The 18,896-nt window shown below is 32.8% G+C and overlaps 1 long non-coding RNA gene across 2 annotated transcripts; it reads right to left on the bottom strand.

Moving 5' to 3' along the window:
• Positions 1-569: 569 nt before the first annotated feature.
• On the bottom strand, positions 570-3,537 carry LOC130466931 (uncharacterized). 2 transcript variants are annotated; one of them, XR_008927091.1, is made up of 4 exons: positions 3,077-3,537; positions 2,905-2,989; positions 1,445-1,601; positions 570-848 (listed from the first exon to the last, which is right to left on the bottom strand). It is a non-coding gene; the product is annotated as an uncharacterized lncRNA (long non-coding RNA). The 2 variants fall into 2 exon arrangements; XR_008927090.1 differs by having other exon boundaries at positions 2,905-3,537.
• Positions 3,538-18,896: the final 15,359 nt, after the last annotated feature.

Raw genomic sequence — 18,896 nt, 5'->3', positions numbered from 1 at the left:
ATGTGTTCTAAATAATATACATCATGTTCTAAAAACTGTACAGAATGTTCTAATTTGTGTAGCACTTTTATAATTTTTTTTAGTTTTCTTGACACTAAATCCTTTTTGTTATTTTCAGGAATTTGTCATAGACTCGGTTTCTTCAAACAATATGCGATTTCAGTATTTTTCATGCAACTAGAGTTGATGATTTAATTGTTACATTTTTTGTTAACTTTAATTTTGAAGAATTGTCTAACTGTGTACTCTTTGTTACATCATTTTTTATATCTTGTTTTTAGTGCTACATTTTAGTTATCATTATGGATGGACATAGTGTTACGTTTCGAATTATGTATATTTTATATCTTTTATTCTAAATGTATTTTGGTTTGTTGACCATGGTCTAAAATGAAACACCTTTTGTTCTACATATTGTTGATCATGTTCTAAATTTTTACATCTTTTGTTCTACATAGAAAAACAGAATATAGTTTTTTTTACCGGTCTTTTGAACATGGTTTAGCTAGTAGGTTTGCGAAGTATTTGACTTCTTTTTTAATAGATTCATTAGCAAATTAAATCAAAAGTTTATTTGTGAAACTTTTAAACAAGGTTAAATCTTCAAGCAAATGAATGTATTACAAGTTGATCAAAACCATCCAAGATAAAAATTGTCGGTTTACTAATTTTACGAATTCATCACAAAGTATGTACAAGAATTCAACAATTGATGCTAAAGAATACGATCCCGTCAAAATTGATTCGTTTTGCCCATTTCCTTGACTTTGAAATAAAAACATGATGTTCATCATTTTCCTCATGCGCCAATATCTTCCCACAATACTCAATTTCTTCATTTCCTGAAACTAAAATGAATTAAATTTTGAAGATTAGAAACAATAAAATAACATATGTTCTGAATTTACATAGCATATGTTCTAAATTTACATAACATAAGTTCTAAAATTAGATAGAAATGTTCTGAATTTACAAAGTAGATGTTTTGAATTCACAGACTAAATGTTCTGAATTCACAAAGTAAATGTTTTGAATTCACATAGTAGATGTTCTGAATTCACAAAGTAGATGTTTTGAATTCTCAGATTAGCAGAGCTTATGTTCTCATAGACAACATGGTTAAAATTAACATAGACACACATGAAAAAGCGCACACACACACACAAGTAACACACGTAGTATGCGCAACTACACTCATTATATAATTGATGACATCACAATATCTTATCAAAACAAGTATGTTGACAAATACTATGATTTGAAATAGGTATGGTAAAGGTATATGTTTCAGAAATAATATATAGTAAACATTTAATCAAGATATAAATCTTAGCACAACTTGGGTTAGACGAAGCATGCAAGGCCTAACACAAATTATGTTAGAAAAATCATATAAGGCTTCAGTTTGCCTTTATTCTGAAGGAATTTTGTCAGCTTTTGTTACCTTTTCAAGTTCCTTCTCCTTTTCTGCAAGTATATGCACTCTTTCTTGCACCTTTTGTATCATCTTCTTCTTTTTCCTTGGGTGGAGCTTCAGTTTTTTCTGGAGTTGATGAAATAGAAGCAACATCAACTTTCATTTTTCCAAAGGTTCATCATCCCTACAACATATTGAAAATAAATTCAGTTATGTTTTGAATGTTTAAAAGTATAATATATTAAAAATAACATATTCTCTTACTTTACTTAGCATATGTTCAGAGTGTTTTTAGTATATGTTCCAAAGTTATTTAGAAAATGTTCTGAATTATTTAGCATATGTTATGAATTTACTTAACATATGCACTCAATTTAATGGATTGTACAAGGACGTACACATGCACTCAATTAATGAAGAGAATTTGAGTTATCTAGCAAGCATACAAACGCGAAAGAACAACATAAGCAACTGCTAAGAAGGTCAACTAAAAATTTATGCAAAACCCTAAACGACATACAAATATACAAGAACAAGGTCTACACAGTTAGTAAATATGGAGATATATTAACAATAACAAATTTTCTGACTTTACTTAGCTAATATATGTTATGAATTTATTTAGAAATTTTTTTAATTCATTTGTAAATGTTCTGAATTATTTAGCATATGTTCTTTAAGTTTTAGAAAATGTTGTTAAAATGTTATGAATTTATTTGCAAATGTCCTAGATTTATTTGCACATGAGCTCAACAAGAAACCAACATAGCCAAGCAACACCAAGCAAACTTATATATGAACAAAGTAGAATATTTCTTAGACACAAGAAGCCAACAATAGTTGATTTGATGTCACACGGTCACACACAAGGTTCAAATATGGTAAGTGTAGTCAAATAAGATCTAATGTCTTTCAATATATTTCATTCTCAATATTGAACCATCACCATCCTTACATTTTGATGTTCTAAAAATTAACTTCCATGTTCTAAACATTAAACAATTTTGTTCTATACAGTGAACCTTCATGTTCTAAACCGTGAACCTTCATGTTCTAAGTGCCGAGCCTTCGTGTTCTAAAGAATTGAGATTATAAAATATTACCCAACATTGTCAAGGATGTCATTTAGAAGTGCTTGTTAGACAGTAGAGCTACCAGTGCGTTGTGGCTCTGATGTTTTGACGTATTTAATCTCATTTTCGTCATTTGAATTTTCTCTATTTAAACATACAGAACATATAACTATAGGTTATATAACATCATGAGTTAATTCATCAAATAAATAAATCAGAAAATATAGAATTTATTTTACAAATTAATTCAAAAAATAAAAAATTAATGACCTAAAAATTCAGAAATTCAAACACTAATCACAAAAAAAAATTAGAAATATGAACAATTAATCACAAAAACTCAGAACAAGTTGATAATGGATTCACAAAATAACCACAAGAAACATCAGAAAAGTTAAATCACGACATAATTACCTACGGTTCTTCTCGATCTTCTGAATCTGAATTGTGATTTTCTTCGATTTTTTTGGCAAATTCATCTTCACTTTTCATATTTTTCCTCAAAATCATAATTAGTAAACATAAATTAACTTAAATTAAATTCTAGAACAAGAGAATAATTAGAAATTTGCGTATTGTTGTGTACCTTCTCCGTTCGTAGGTTTTTCGGCTTGATTTTATGAATTTTCTGCTTCTTCATCTTCAATTGTATACGAATTCAAAAAAATTAGGTTAAAATTGACAAAAATTGTAGAAGAAAGGAAGAAAAATACAAGAATTCGGCGACAAACTACCTAAAATCAATGAATAATCGAGTGATATGAAGCTTGATCGGTGTTTTCTTGAAGCTTTAATGGAGGATTTTTTAGGAGAGAGAAAATGGTGAGAGAGAGAGGAATGAGGCTGAATTTCACAGAGAGGGTAAACAGTTATAGTAATTCTAGAGAGAGAAACGTATGTATTTTTATTATTTGGTAGTTTGGAGGTTATTTACATTATAATCATTACTTGTTTTTAATCATAGCCTTTGAATTTCATCTAATCCTACGGATTAGATTCATTCTCATATATACTTGTATACTCACATAGGGACCTATTTTCACCGGATCCCTCCCCTATATATATATATATATATATATATATATATATATATATATATATATATATATATATATATATATATATATAGAGAGAGAGAGAGAGAGAGAGAGAGAGAGAGAGAGAGAGAGAGAATACAAAACCAACGAAACTATATGTTCTAACTAGTGAACCAACATGTTCTAACAAGATAAGTTATATGTTTTAACAATTGAATTTATATGTTCCAACCTGTGAAGTTATATGTTCTAATCAGTTAAGTTACATGTTCTTATCAGTTCAACTATATGTTCTAACAAAAAAATATAACCACTGATAATAACAAATGCATTAGAAGCATCAAACATGAGCCTACATCTTTGCAAACAAAATAAGTTGCATAAGATGATCATTTCAATTGTTGTAGGCAATTCCTTCGGAAAACCAATCAAATAAGTTTAGACTTGAGAACTTTAATGAAAGTAATAACTAATTACATAATCACTTCAAAAAAGAACCACAAAGTTTGTAGATCAGAAGGCTTGAGCAATGAACAATTGTCCTTTCCAGTGAACTATGAGTATTATCTTCTGTTAATCTCACCATTATAAATTGGTAAAAGATAAAATTGAAGCAGATAAGGAATTAATTGTTTCCTAAGAACAAAGAACATGAAAGTATGACCTCCTTTTCTTTGTGGCAGTTCTTTACTTTCTGATTCTCAAATAGTTGATATACAACAATCAGTTAACCCACGCAACCTCAATTTTTGTTGTCATGAAAAGTAAGACATTGTACAAGAAAGAAACAACTTAACTTCTAAGAAGGCATGTGACTAACATATGTTGAGAATCTAGATAAAATTCTCTACTTTCTCTGACTAATAGTTTCAATGCAGATCCTGCAGAAATTTCACAAGAAAGTGCATCTAGAATTCTTAACATCCAAAGAAAAGTCAGAAAAAATGCATAAGGATGGGATCAAGGTTTTGATGCCTGGCAATGCGGGGTACTATTCATAAATAACCTAACAATCCTAAGCAAACACAAACAAATTTGAAGTATTTAGCCTAATTCGAGAAAAAAAAATCACCATTTGTCAACAACTTCTCCCAGCAATCAACAAATTTTAAACCTACCCAAAGCATACCTCATCAAATAAACATTTACTTTCTGAATTCAAGGCATACCTCATCAATAACTTCTCACTCACATACTTTTTGAATTCAGAATTTTGTCTTTTTGAATTCATAAAACTAAATGCTTTGGGTTCTGATATGTTCATATTTTATAGTGTTTTTACCCCTGTGCCTTAGTACTTTTTGATCTCAAATGAGCTCTTCGGAGCGATTTTTAGTACTAATGTGCTCCTTGTAGTGTGTTTGTAGTTTCAGGTTCATCATTGTAGGAATTAGCATATTTATGTGCATTTCCTACTCATTTGAATCAATAAAAGAGATTATGTACTTTCGAAAGCACAAACATTAAGTTGGAAGAGTTTTGAAGCAAAACGAATAACGAAAGAAGTAGAAAAATGACTATAGTCCACTATTTTAATCATAACTCAAGTTTTACAACTTTAAATGAAGTAATTCTAATTGGGTTGGATTTGAGACTTCAATAGCTTTCCAACAAGTAGTCACTCGCCTAATTCTGACGAATAACGAAGAAGATATGGCGTTTTGAAGATAGAGGATTGTGCAGTTACAACACGCGCCCGATCGGGCGGGCTACGCCCGATCTGGATCGGGCGGTCATTCTGGGCGTTGTTCTGGGCATTTTGCAACCGCCCGATCGGGCGGAATTTTGCCCGATCGGGCCGTCTATCGAGCAGTTCGCCCGATCGGGCGAAGCGTCGCCCGATCGGGCGACGCCAACCTCCATCGTATTTCGCGAGTTTTATTTCTGGTTTTTGGCTTGTATTTTGGGCAAACTATAAATACTAGTCCTTTTATTTTTAGCAGACATTTTAATTTCTAGTTTTCAACACTTAGTTTATTTTCCTTAGCTTAGTTATTCTCTCTAAAATTTGTTCCAAGACTTAGTTTTTATTTTCAATCAAAATTCAAGCTTTCATATTTCATTGTTCTTCATTTAGGTATTGCTTCCTCTTTGATTTATTATTTTGCTTTAATCATGTTTTCAATAGTATTAATTTCTTTGTTTATTGGTAATATGTGTGAGTAGTCTATTTTCTAGGGTTTGGGGATCCATGAATAATTATGAAGGGATGATTGAATAATTGTGATTGTTGGTATTGTGATTGATTCCTATTGATTGGTTTATTCTACTATGCAATTAGATTTGCGCAGGTTTAATTGTATTAATTAAGAAATATCAAGTTAAGATTCGAGAGATGCAATTTGATGTTTAGGCTTGTGTCAATAGGTGGAATTAGGATTAATACGTAGCGAGAACCTGTTAATTCTAAGTCTATGATTAGTATCGATTCGAGAGAGCATGCTAGTCTAATTAATTACTTTATTGATTATTGTCGATTGATTATCATCCTGGATTGTTATTTGTTGGTGAACCTATGCCCTAGATCCTTTAATATCTAAATTCTTAATTGTTTAATTATTGTCATCTCTATTCTATAAGCCAGCTCCTGAGGGCTTTTTAGTAAAGTAACTTTTCGTGTCCCCCAATAAATTTACAATAACACCCTTCACTGTTTAACAGTGTGCCAGACCCCTCCAATTTCTAACGCCCAAAACGTGATTAATGGCCACAGAATAATATCTATGCCCAAATCACGTTGATTGATAGTCAAAATCAGGCATGAAAAATAAATTAAGGAAAGAAAATATTACACAATATTACAATTGGTTTTTCGTTTAAAAATTAAGGAAAAAAATATTAATCCAGCTTTAATTCAGTCAAAACGCCTAAAATCAAAGAACAAGAAAGGCCTTAATAAACGCCTAGAATCAAAGAGCAGTAAAGGCCTCCATAATTTCACAAAATTAATTCACTTACAAAACGCCTAAAATCACAGAGCTTTAAAGGCCTCCAATTTTCCACACTTAATTCCATTACAAAACGCCAAAAATCAAAGAGATGTAAAACTCAATCATTTTCCTCAAACAATTAACGAACCGGACAAACTAATACAGAAAAACTCACTGTAAATCTTGGAACAATCCCCATCACCATGTCGAGGGATACCATCTCCGCCATTTTCTTCATCTTCTTAAACCTCTTATCTCTCAACACTTCTATATCTCCATTTTCAATCTGGGGTTTCGATTTCATACCTCATCCTCCATTATTTTAGCAACTATTAAAACTTGAATCTCCAAAATCTGTAGAAATTCGATTGAATTGATCTGTAGGTGGTTGGTGGTTGTGCCGGTTTTATTGTTGTTGTTCGTACCGACAAAGAGGAGAGACTCGAGGGGATGAGTTAGCAAAAGAGGTGAGAGGGAGGAGGGGATTATAATTGATTATAATCACCTTGCTTCAGATATGAGGAGAGAGCTAGGAGGAGCAACGAAAGAGGTGAGACAGATCCTTGGAGTCTCCGTCTTTTAGTGAAACTAGCAACCAAATTTGTCATTCTACCGGTCAAAGATACACTATCCCAAATAAGAATACCCGGTGAACTTAAAATTGTAAATGGTTGTTTAGTCATTAAATTTGTCAAAGTTCTCTAAAAATCTAAAAAGAAGCTCCTTCCCAAACGAGGGATCAATATCATTATCTATACTATTAGTTCCCACAAAGGTGAAGGTAACATGAGAGACCATAATAATAAACAAAGAAAAAAACCATAAAAGAAAAAAAAAATATATAACATAACAAATCACATAAAGCAAAATTTGGGATTAGGGGCTTTTATTTTGAGTAATATACCGATTCCATAATAAAACATATTGCGGTTTGTTTAAATTACTGATATATATTCTTAATATATATATATATTTTGTTAAGGTTTATTTTTGTGGCTATATTTAAACAAACCGCAAAAGTGAAACACACTATTTTTTATATTTTTAATTACTTTACATTGGTACTAAGATTTTGATTTTTTGTCATGTAAGGACTAAGGACATGAGTATTACACTGTTTCATTATTTAGATTGCAAGTTTGACATATTATATGACCTCACTGTTTTAAAATATGAAATTTGTGAATGATATTTTAGTGCCTAATATTTGTTACGATTAGTTGTAATTACACAATTTAAGTTTTTATAATATTTCGCACGCATCGCGTGCATATAAGACTAGTAGTCTTAGTATACAAACCAACCAACTCTTGTTTCCCAATAGTCTAGATTAGTCGATTAGTAGTAGAAAGAACATTGTTTCCCTGTGGATTCGATCCTAACTTCCCTTGCTACCTAGCTAGTGGACTTAGGTTTATTTTTGATAAGGTAATACGACTTTAGCCTGTCAAATTTTGGCGCCGTTGCCGGGGAAACGGTTTAATTTTCTGCTACTAATTTTATGATCTAGATTATTTTCTTGAGTCTCATAGAACTTCCTGTTCTTTGAGACCATGTATATATTTTGTTTTCTTTAGTTTTTTTTTTTACTTTTTTTTCCCCTGAAAATATGGATTATTATTTTTTCCCTCAATTCGTAAATGAGCCTTTTTGGGTGTATTTCGATAGGCTAAATGATTTTATTGGTTACCGAAATCTTAATGTTTGGGATTCTTGTGGTTTTGCTTATGGTGGTTTAAATGAGTATACAAGGAATGTGGTAGAAAGTAGATTTAATGGTGATTTTCGAGCCTTGCCTTTGGATGATATGTGGGATTACTATATGTGGTTTGCAAGGGATTCGTATGAGCGTAAAATGACCATTCATGTTACATGTGCTAATCCAAATTATGAGCATAATCTACATGTTTCTACCCCCTCTCCCTTGAATGCTTGTTATAATGAGGTGCTTTTTAATGTTTATGATAATCATGTCTATTCTAATGACTTATCTAACCCTTGTAAGGATATCAATGTTTTGCCTCATGATTCCACTTGTGCTTCTCCCGTGTATTATTGTGAACCCTTGCCCAATCCTGTTCAACCCGAATCAGATAGTAGAGATAACTTCTTAGAGGAATTAAGAAGATTAAACTCTGAGATTGAGATTCATTGTACTAGATCTCAAGAGGCTACTAATGAGATTATTAAAGCTAGTAAGGCTACTCTTGAGAGATTTAGAAAAGTTCAAGAAATTATTGAAAATAATGATTCGAGTTGTGTTGGGGATGGGGGTCAACTGAGTGAACCTATAGGCAACCAAGAGTGGGAGGAACTTATAACAGAGGTTGAGGATGAGTTGGAGGATGATGATGTGACTGTTGGATCAATGGATGAAGGATTTGTTGAAACTGAAAAGCCATATGTTATAGAGCAAGTCCATGAGAAAGTTGAAGTTGATAAAACCCTTGTTGTTGTGTCAACCCCCTACCCCTCATATTCCAAGTTCAAGAAGGATTATTCTTAGCCCCGTTTACACCGTCTCACTCCCCTTCTCTTTCCCCATAAAACCTTTGCTTGAGGATCTTCCTCCTCCCCACGAAAATCAAAAGCCCAATGACCCAATGGAGTATGTTCCTCTTTGTGAATCTTTTGCAGGTACTTACAGTACTTACAAAGAAGAGGTGGATGCTTTGCAGAGAGCTCTATATGGTGAAGAGCATGTCCACCATGAATTCCAAAACACAGAGAGAGCTATTTCATTGATCATTGAGGTTGAAGAATCAATAGTCCGCAAAAACAACTTCCATAAGGAGAGTATGCCTACTTTCTCTTTTCCTTCCTTTTCTTATTCTTCTTTTATTATTGTTTTTTCTTTTTGTTCTTCCTTTAGGCATCCTACTCCTCACTGGCATAGAGCTCATTCAGACTTTATGCAAATGTTGTTGTTGATTATCGTGCATGTCTTGTTGAACGAAAGATGTGCGAGTGCGCATGACAAGCTTCTACGCTCCTTGGTTGGTTATTTACTAACCAATCTCTTTGCGGGAGGCACAGAAGAGTTGGAGCCGGAGGGGTTCAATGAAGATTGAGACCCTCGATCTCCACTCCTTCAAGCACTGAGGACATTGCTGAGTTTGGCTTGGGGGAGGTATGTGTTATTTCTTTCTAGAGTAGTTTATCGCTTTTGAAAAAAAAAGAACAAAAATACGTTCCGATGAATACAAAATCATGCTTCCCTGTGCCCCTTGATTGAAATGTTTTGATTCTTGGTTTTTGATGACGAGCATTGTTGATATGTTGGCCACGATTTAATATTCGACTATTTTGGTGCCTTTGCATGAGTCAACTTTGACCAACTATATGTGAACTTGGTGCTTGGCTAGTTGACTTGGTTAGGTTTGTGTGATAGCTTCCCGGTGTGTCTTTGATTTTGAGTATTGGTTTGTAACTGTTAGTAGTATTTTATGACTCAAATACATGCACATTGTGGAGGACGAAGGCATTTTTCTATTTAGGTAGCCTTCGGATGAAAATTAGATACATTTGTTCCCTCTTTTCTGCCCATGTTGTTGCTTGTGCCCCTTGATTCGGTGACTAGCCATATTACAAGCCCATGAAATCCCCATTGGTTACTAGTCCCAAGCCTAGCTTGGGGGAGCTAATAGTAAGTGAGGTGAGGGAGTTGTAGTGTGTTAAATTTTGAGCACAAATTGGGCATTGAAAAAAGGAAATTCTTCCTATCTTGTATGTTGTTTGGAAAGAAAAAAAAAATGAAGAGTGAAAGAGATGAGAAATGTGAAGGCTTCCAAAAAGAAAAAGAAAAAAAAGAGAAAGAATTCGAGCAAGAAAAGAAAAGAAAATTTCATTATGCTCGAAAAATTTCAAAGCATGAATTCACTCAAGTATTGTAATTTCTTATCTTTATGAGTGATTGATTATAATTGTGAAAGAAGGCAAGAAAACATGGTATATTTTTTTGTTGTTTCATCATGTGTTGAGTGGGAGAGTTATGGTAATCTCTTGTGATTGACCATGAGTTTTCCTAGGATTTATGCTCCCCAAATCCAAGGCTTTAAGCTCACATTTTACCCAAATTTACCGCACCCTTACCTAAGCCTAACATTACAAGCTTTGAAGACCTTCCGACCTTTGTGCATAGAGTCATATTAATGTGAAAGTAGTTGTTTATCAATGCAAGTTATGACATGACATATTCCGAGTCGACTATTAGGTTGAGTGCATGTTCTTTTAAACACACGAGTGTTGTGAGTTTGGGAGGGCATTGTTCACATACATATTGGGAGGAGAGCGAACGGGTACATCTTTTACCCGCCACATAAATGAGTGAAGAGTGTGTGAGCACTAGTCTTGAATTCCATTGTGCACTTGTGGTTTGCTCTGCGTGACGATTGTTAGGGAGGATTTGTGGTCGAATGGATTTGATTGGTTGGCATTATGCATGCTTGTTGAATTTTACCTTGAATCGTATCCATTGTTTTAAGATGTGTTAGGGGTGAAGTTGATTTATGTATTCATCGATGATTTCTTTGCTTAGGGACAATCAAAGATCTAGCTTGGGGGAGTTTGATATGTTCATATTTTATAGTGTTTTTACCCCCGTCCCTTAGTACTTTTTGATCTCAAATGAGCTATTCGGAGCGATTTTTAGTACTAATGTGCTCCTTGTAGTGTGTTTGTAGTTTCAGGTTCATCATTGTAGGAATTAGCATATTTATGTGCATTTCCTACTCATTTGAATCAATAAAAGATATTATGTACTTTCGAGAGCACAAACATTAAGTTGGAAGAGTTTTGAAGCAAAGCGAATAACGAAAGAAGTAGAAAAATGACTATAGTCCACTATTTTAATCATAACTAAAGTCTACAACTCCAAATGAAGTAATTCCGATTGGGTTTGATTCTAGACTTCAATAGCTTTCCAACAAGTGGTCACTCGCCTGATTCTGACGAATAATGAAGGAGATATGGCGTTTTGAAGATAGAGGATCGTGCCGTTTAAACACGCGCCCGATCGGGCGGGCTACGCCCGATCTGGATCGGGCGGTCATTCTGGGCCCTGTTCTGGGCATTTTGCAACCGCCCGATCGGGCGGAGAACGGGCGGAATTTCGCCCGATAGGGCCGACTATCGAGCAGTTCGCCCGATCGGGCGACGCCAACCTCCATCGTATTTCGCGAGTTTTATTTCCGGTATTTGGCTTGTGTTTTGGGCAAACTATAAATACTAGTCCTTTTATTTTTAGCAGACATCTTAATTTCTAGTTTTCAACACTTAGTTTATTTTCCTTAGCTTAGTTATTCTCTCTAAAATTTGTTCCAAGACTTAGTTTTTATTTTCAATCAAAATTCAAGCTTTCATATTTCATTGTTCTTCATTTAGGTATTGCTTCTTACTTTGATTTATTATTTTGCTTTAATCATGTTTTCAATAGTATTAATTTCTTTGTTTATTTGTAATATGTGTGAGTAGTCTATTTTCTAGGGTTTGGGGATCCATGAATAATTATGAAGGGATGATTGAATAATTGTGGTTGTGGGGTATTGTGATTGATTCCTATTGATTGGTTTATTCTACTATGCAATTAGATTTGCGCGGGTTTAATTGTATTAATTAAGCAATATCAAGTTAAGATTCGAGAGATGCAATTTGATGTTTAGGCTTGTGTCAATAGGTGGAATTAGGATTAATACGTAGCGAGAGCCCGTTAATTCTAAGTCTATGATTAGTATCAATTCGAGAGAGCATGCTAGTCTAATTAATTACTTTATTGATTATTGTCGATTGATTATCATCCTGGATTGTTATTTGTTGGTGAACCTATGCCCTAGATCCTTTAATATCTGAATTCTTAATTGTTTAATTATTTTCATAGTCTTAGTATACAAACCAAACCAACTCTTGTTTCCCAATAGTCTAGATTAGTCGATTAGTAGTAGAAAGAACATTGTTTCCCCGTGGATTCGATCCTGACTTCCCTTGCTACCTAGCTAGTGGACTTAGGTTTATTTTTGATAAGGTAATACGAGTTTAGCCTGTCAGGTTCATGGTCCTAATCGAGAGAGTAGAATGAAGAAATGTAATCCTAAATACGTGATAGATTTGAACAATTTTAAGCAGTAATGCTCCATGCTAGGAGTGTTAGGCTACTAGTCCTAGGGAATGCAGTAGCTACTCAAGAACGAAACTCAAGTTTGACATAGAGGCCAGAAGACTTTATGAAAATCCTTTGATCAAAAGTTAATCTGTTTGGGAGAAATAGTATTCTCATCAAATTCAGAACATGTGCACTTATAATTAGAGCATATGCAATTATAATGTTCTACACAGTGAGCTATGATGTTCTACATTCTTAACCTTCGTATTATAAAGTATTGAGAGTATAAAATATTACTCTAAATTGTTCATGATGTCGTTCAGAATTGATGGAGGGACAACTGGCTCCGTTGATTTGGCGCGTTTATTATTAGACACAAAAGCCAACAATAGTTAGTTTGATGACATAGTCATGCCCAAGGTTCAAATATGGTAAATGTAGTCCAATAAGATCTAATGCTTTCAAATATCTTTCATTTCTCAGTAATTGAACCATCACTATCCCAAAATTTTGGTGTTCTAAAAGGTAACTTTGATGTTCTAAACATTATACATTTTTGTTCTAAACATAGAAACTTTCATGTTCTAAATGTTGAACCTTCATGTTCTAAAGAATTTACAATTAAATAATTCATCCCTTGCATGTGAAACGAACCATACATGCATAAATATTGAACAACATGATTAACAATGAAATCCATACTCATAATAAAAATACATGTAGTCCAAGTGAAAAGATTTATTAAGTTCTATATAAGTACATTGTCGTTTATCATGTCAGGTAATTTCTTAATTAGATCATCTTACAATTCCTAATCTATCTATCTATCATTCTATCTATCTATCTATCTATCTATCTATCTATCTATCTATCTATCTATCTATCTATCTATCTATCTATCTATCTATCTATCTATCTATCTATCTATCTATCTATCTATCTATCTATCTATCTATCTATCTATCTATCTATCTATCTATCTATCTATCTATCTATCTATTAAAAGAGACACCAGAGATTTTGAGATTATAAAATATTACCCAAAATTTACAAGTGCTTGTTCGGCAATAGAACTACCAGTGCGATATAGCTCTGATGTTTGGGCGCATTTAATCTCATTTCCGACGACATTTGAATTTTCTCTGTTCAAACATTCAGAACATATAACTATAAGTTATAGAACATCATGAATTAATTCATAAAATCAATAAATCCAAAAACATAGAAAAAGTTTCACAAATTAATTCAAAAATCAGATATTAATCACCTAAACATTCAGAAATTCAAAACTAATCACAAAATAATTTAGAAACATGAACAATTAATTAAAAAACTAATCACAAATATTAAGAAAAAACTGATTATGATTTCAGAAAATAATAACAAAAAATTCAGAAAATCATCACACAAAAATTCAAAAAAGATCAAATCATGAAATAGAACATTCAATCAATTAATTACATACGATTCTTCGCGATCTTCTGAATCTGATATGTATTTTTCTTCCGTTTTTACACAATTCCATCTTCTTTTTCATATTTTTCCTTATAATAAAAAATAAACACAAATTAACCTAAATCAAGATCTAAAAACAAGAAAATAGTGTGAAATTCGTGTATTGTATTACCTTCTTCGTTCCTAGCTTTTTCGGCTTGTTTTTTTTGGATTTTTCTGCTTCCTTTATCTCCAATCTTAAACGAATACAACAAATTAGGTTAAAATAGACGAAATTGTTGAAGAAGAGAAGATATATAGAAGAATTCCCCAAGAACTACTTGAAATTAACGACTAAATCGAGTGAATTGAAGCTTCATCGGCAAGTTTTGAAGCTTTAATGGCAGTTTTTAGAGGAGAGAGAAAAGTCTGAGAGAGAGAGGAAGGGGGTTGAATTTGAGAGAGGATTAACAATATTTTTAGAGAGAGAAATATCTGTTTTTTTATTTTTCATTATTTGGTGTTTGGGAGGTTATTTAAATTATTGCCATTACTTGCTTTTAATCCTAGCCGTTGATTTTCATCTAATCCTACGGATTAGATTCATTCTCATATATATACTAGTATACTCACATAGGGACTTATTTTCACCGGATCCCTCCTTACGGTGAGAACACGTCTTTACGGTGAGAACACTTTTTAATATTGGCATTTTCGTAATTATTATGAACAAATATCCCAATATAATTATTTTTTAACCATTTTTTTTCATTATTTCCAGCCCTATTTCTCTCTCTTCGATTCCCCTCTCTCTCTCTCTCCTTTCGAACGCTTCTCTCACTGCTCAGTTCGCTGCTCGTCGCCGCCGATCGCCGCCGCTTCTCGCCGCTGCTCGCCTCCGCCGCTCGACGCTGCTCGCCGCCGCAGATCGCCGCTGCTCCCAGCAATTCCATCGTTGGTCGCCGAACCTGAAATCGAACCAAAAATGGTGGTGGCGTTAGTTGTGGTTCGCGAATAAGGTAAAAGTAATTTCAATTCAGCAATTCAATCTCGCTGAAATTAAATTCAATCGATTTCTTAATTCAATCTCGCTGAAATTCTTCGAAATCGAATTGAAATCAATTTTAATCTCGCCACAATTGATTTCTCAATTCAACCTCGCCTAAATCGATCGCCGTCGTTGCTCGCGGTGGTTGCTTCTCTTCTCGTTGCCGCTCGAAGAAATTCGCCGGTCAAATTGAACCAGAAATCCACTAATTTCAATCATCAATTTCAACCGGTAATTTCAATCCAGCAATTCTCATTCCTCAATTTCTCAATTCAAAATCAATTTTAATCGGCAATTTTCAATCGATTTTTCAATCGATTCTTCGAAATCAAAACATATGTGAACCTGCAAATCAAACTTCGAATGTTTCTAGCAACTTTACCAGATGTTTTTAATTACATTCCAATCAGTACGACCTTAATATTTTGGAAACCTGCAATTGTATACTGGTATATTCTGTTATTTCTTTGGTGCTGGTGCGGTAGAATATCGGAGTTTATCTATTTAGATTGTGTAAACCTGGAAGTTATTTGGTAAATATTTCACTCTCAAAGTGTTGATTGTAGCCTCTAAATTTGCAAAATTACGCTGTGAACACCGTGGCTTATCGTAGTACATGGTTGCGCAATTAGTTTATCTTTATTTTATTTTTCTGTATGTATCTCTTCTTAATTGCCAACATATATCAAGTGTACATTGGCAATAAAGAAAAGTGGCAGCATTAAAACATGCTATAATAAATTTTAGAACTTGCTTGAATACATTTAAAACATGCTTGAATAAAGTTAGAACACCGTTGAAAAAGTTAGAACATGCTTGAATAAATTTAGAACATGTTTGAATGAATTTAGAACATGTTTAAATAAATGTAGAACATGGTTGAATAAATTTAGAACATGTTTAAATAAATGTAGAACATGGTTGAATAAATTTAGAACATCATATAATAAATTTAGAACATGCTTGAATAAATTTAGAACATGAGCTTGAAAATTTAGAACATGATTGAATAAATTTAGAACATGCTTGAACTAATTTTGAAGATGCTTGAATAATTTTATAACATGTTTAATAGTTTTAGAACATGTTTGAATTAATTTAGAACATGAGCTTAAAAGTTTAGAACATGTATATATGTATATGTGTTGACTACATTCTCATGTTCTAAATTTAGAACATTGTTGAATAAATTTAGAACATCTTTGAATAAATTTAGAACATGGTTGAACAAATTTAGAACATCGTTGAATAAATTTAGAACATCATTTATATTTTTAGAACATGCTTGAATTAATCTAGAACATGAGGTTAAAAATTTAGAACATGGTTGAATAATTTTAGAACATGTTTGAATTAATCTAGAACATGAAGTTAAAAATTTAGAACATGGTTGAATAAAATTAAAACATGCTTGAATAAATTTATAACATGGTTGAACCAATTTAGAATATGGTTAAATAAATTTAGAACATCGTTGAATAAATTTAGAACATGAGTTTGAAAATTTAGAACATTGTTGAATAAATATAGAACATAGAGAGTGCAAAAGTGTTCTCACCATAAGAAGTATTCTTACATAAGGAGGTGTTCTCACCGGATCCTTCCCCTATATATATATATATATATATATATATATGTATATATATATATATATATATATATATATATATATATATATATATATATATATATATATTTGCTGAAATAGTAGAGAGCCACCTAGGATTACTAATGGTTTTGGCCAATGAAAAATAAGATTTCTAATTTATTTTTGAATTAAAAAAATCGATTGCCCCGTAGATAATTAATTAAGTGTCACGTAGATATTATAATTAATTAATTACTAATATATACAACTCCATCCAAAATCAAACACTCTAAAAATTAAGAAATAAATCTAAAATAAAATTATCCAAAATCAAACACTAATCCAAAATAAAATAAATAAAATTCAATTTAAAATCAAACATTAATCTAATATTAGAGCGCCTCGTAGGATATCTAATGGTTTCGGCCAATGAAAAATCAGATTTCAAAATAAATTTTGAATTAAAAAAATCGAGTGCCACATAGATAAATAATTAAGTGTCACGTAGATATATTTATTAATTACTACCTCCGTTTCAAAAATATCTTTATACTTACTATTTGCACGATTTTCGGTGTAATGTTTGACCGTTAATATATCCAATTTTATAGGCAAAAAAATATAAAAATTTGAGATTTATTATATATTATTTTGAAACGAATCTAACAAGATATCTCATGATAATTTTTGATAGATATAATAGTGAGAATTTGTGGTCAAAGTTTTGATTTGTGGGCACATTTTTCAAAACGTAAAGAACTTTATGGAACAGAGGTAGTAATTATTAATATTACGCATATACAATTTCATCCAAAAACAAACACTCGCATAATTCAAAAAAAAGTCTAAAATAAAATTCAATGCAAAATCAAAAACTAATCTAATGTAATATATAAAATTGGTATATAGGAGTTCTATTTAAACATAACAATTTAGTAGAACCAGTGCATCACACGGGCAAAAATCTAGTATACATAATAACTATACCAAACATATAGTTACTATTGTACAAGATATAATACCTATAAATATTATTGTAGACACCTACTTTTGTCCCCATTCCCGAAAGGGAAAGGTTCGATGATGAAAGCGTAAATCTCCACTTGACAACGCATCTCCTATAAAATAACGAATCTCGATTCCCCTTTTCATTTCACCCGAAACCTGCTATTTATGGAAACCTGCTAAAAATAGTAATTGCCGTAAAAGGTAGCTTCTAAAAGTGGCAAGTCATAAAGGATAGAAACCTGTCAGAATTAGGTGTTGCACTCCAACATAAATCCTAAATGAGATAGAAAACTGCGAGAATCCTATTCCTAATATGATTCGGAAATAAGAGTTACGTATTAATTAAAATCGTAACGAGCCTAGAGTTCGTAACGGGCCCAGACGCATTCCGTCATGAAATTGATACGCACTAAAAGACTCGATTAAGTCTCAAACACTACGGATTTCAGAAATCCGAATCTGACTAAGAAAACAGCCCAGACCCTATTTTCAACGCCTGACCCTGGGCGCCGAATAGGCCTGGGCGCTGAAAATACCTGGGTACGTGTTTTTTCCTAATTCTTTGCGGATTAGAACTCTGCAATTCTATCTTTCCACGAACCCTTCCCTATAAATACAGCCCCAAATTCGACGTGAAAAGAACACACACAACACACAATTATATTTTGAGTATTGACTCCAGCCCTTAGCCTAAGCTTCACGCTGCGAAACTGTTCACGCGTTCTGTCGCAATCGATCCATAAATCGAACAAAACGTATCCTGTCCCATTATTGAGAATCGTTATATAAAAAGGAGAAATAGCAAAGTCAAAGTGGTTAGTTTTCTGAAAACCGTGACGCACCTCTCAAGGGTGCGTCGTAATGTGTCCCTTTTCGATGATTTAACTGCTTTCCTCGCCCTTTTTATGAACTGTTAAACTAACTAAATCTGATTGTTCTATCACGCCTAACAAATATAATATTTTTGGGAAATTGGATTATCATGCTAGGTCCCTTAATGCCATTTAAATCAGATAATCACGATCGAATTAGTATTATATGTTGCATATTGCTAAAATCAACTCAGATTAGTTTAATAGTTAACGCATGTCCCTTCAATTATTTATGCTGAGCTAGTAAGGATATCCTGCCTCTGGAGTTATCGACGAGCGAAGTACTCCTCTCGGTAGTTACAGTCCCCCGAACCCTTAATCTCTACCTTGCGGGTGTATGTTGAGAGATCCCCACACCAGGGATCACAAGGGAACCTACGGCCGTCGTGGTC

The sequence above is a fragment of the Spinacia oleracea genome, chromosome 2 (assembly GCF_020520425.1).
Source record: "Spinacia oleracea cultivar Varoflay chromosome 2, BTI_SOV_V1, whole genome shotgun sequence".
Lineage (NCBI taxonomy): Eukaryota > Viridiplantae > Streptophyta > Magnoliopsida > Caryophyllales > Amaranthaceae > Spinacia > Spinacia oleracea.
Note: the sequence above shows the minus strand (reverse complement) of the source record. Positions and strands in the feature narration are given on the sequence as shown.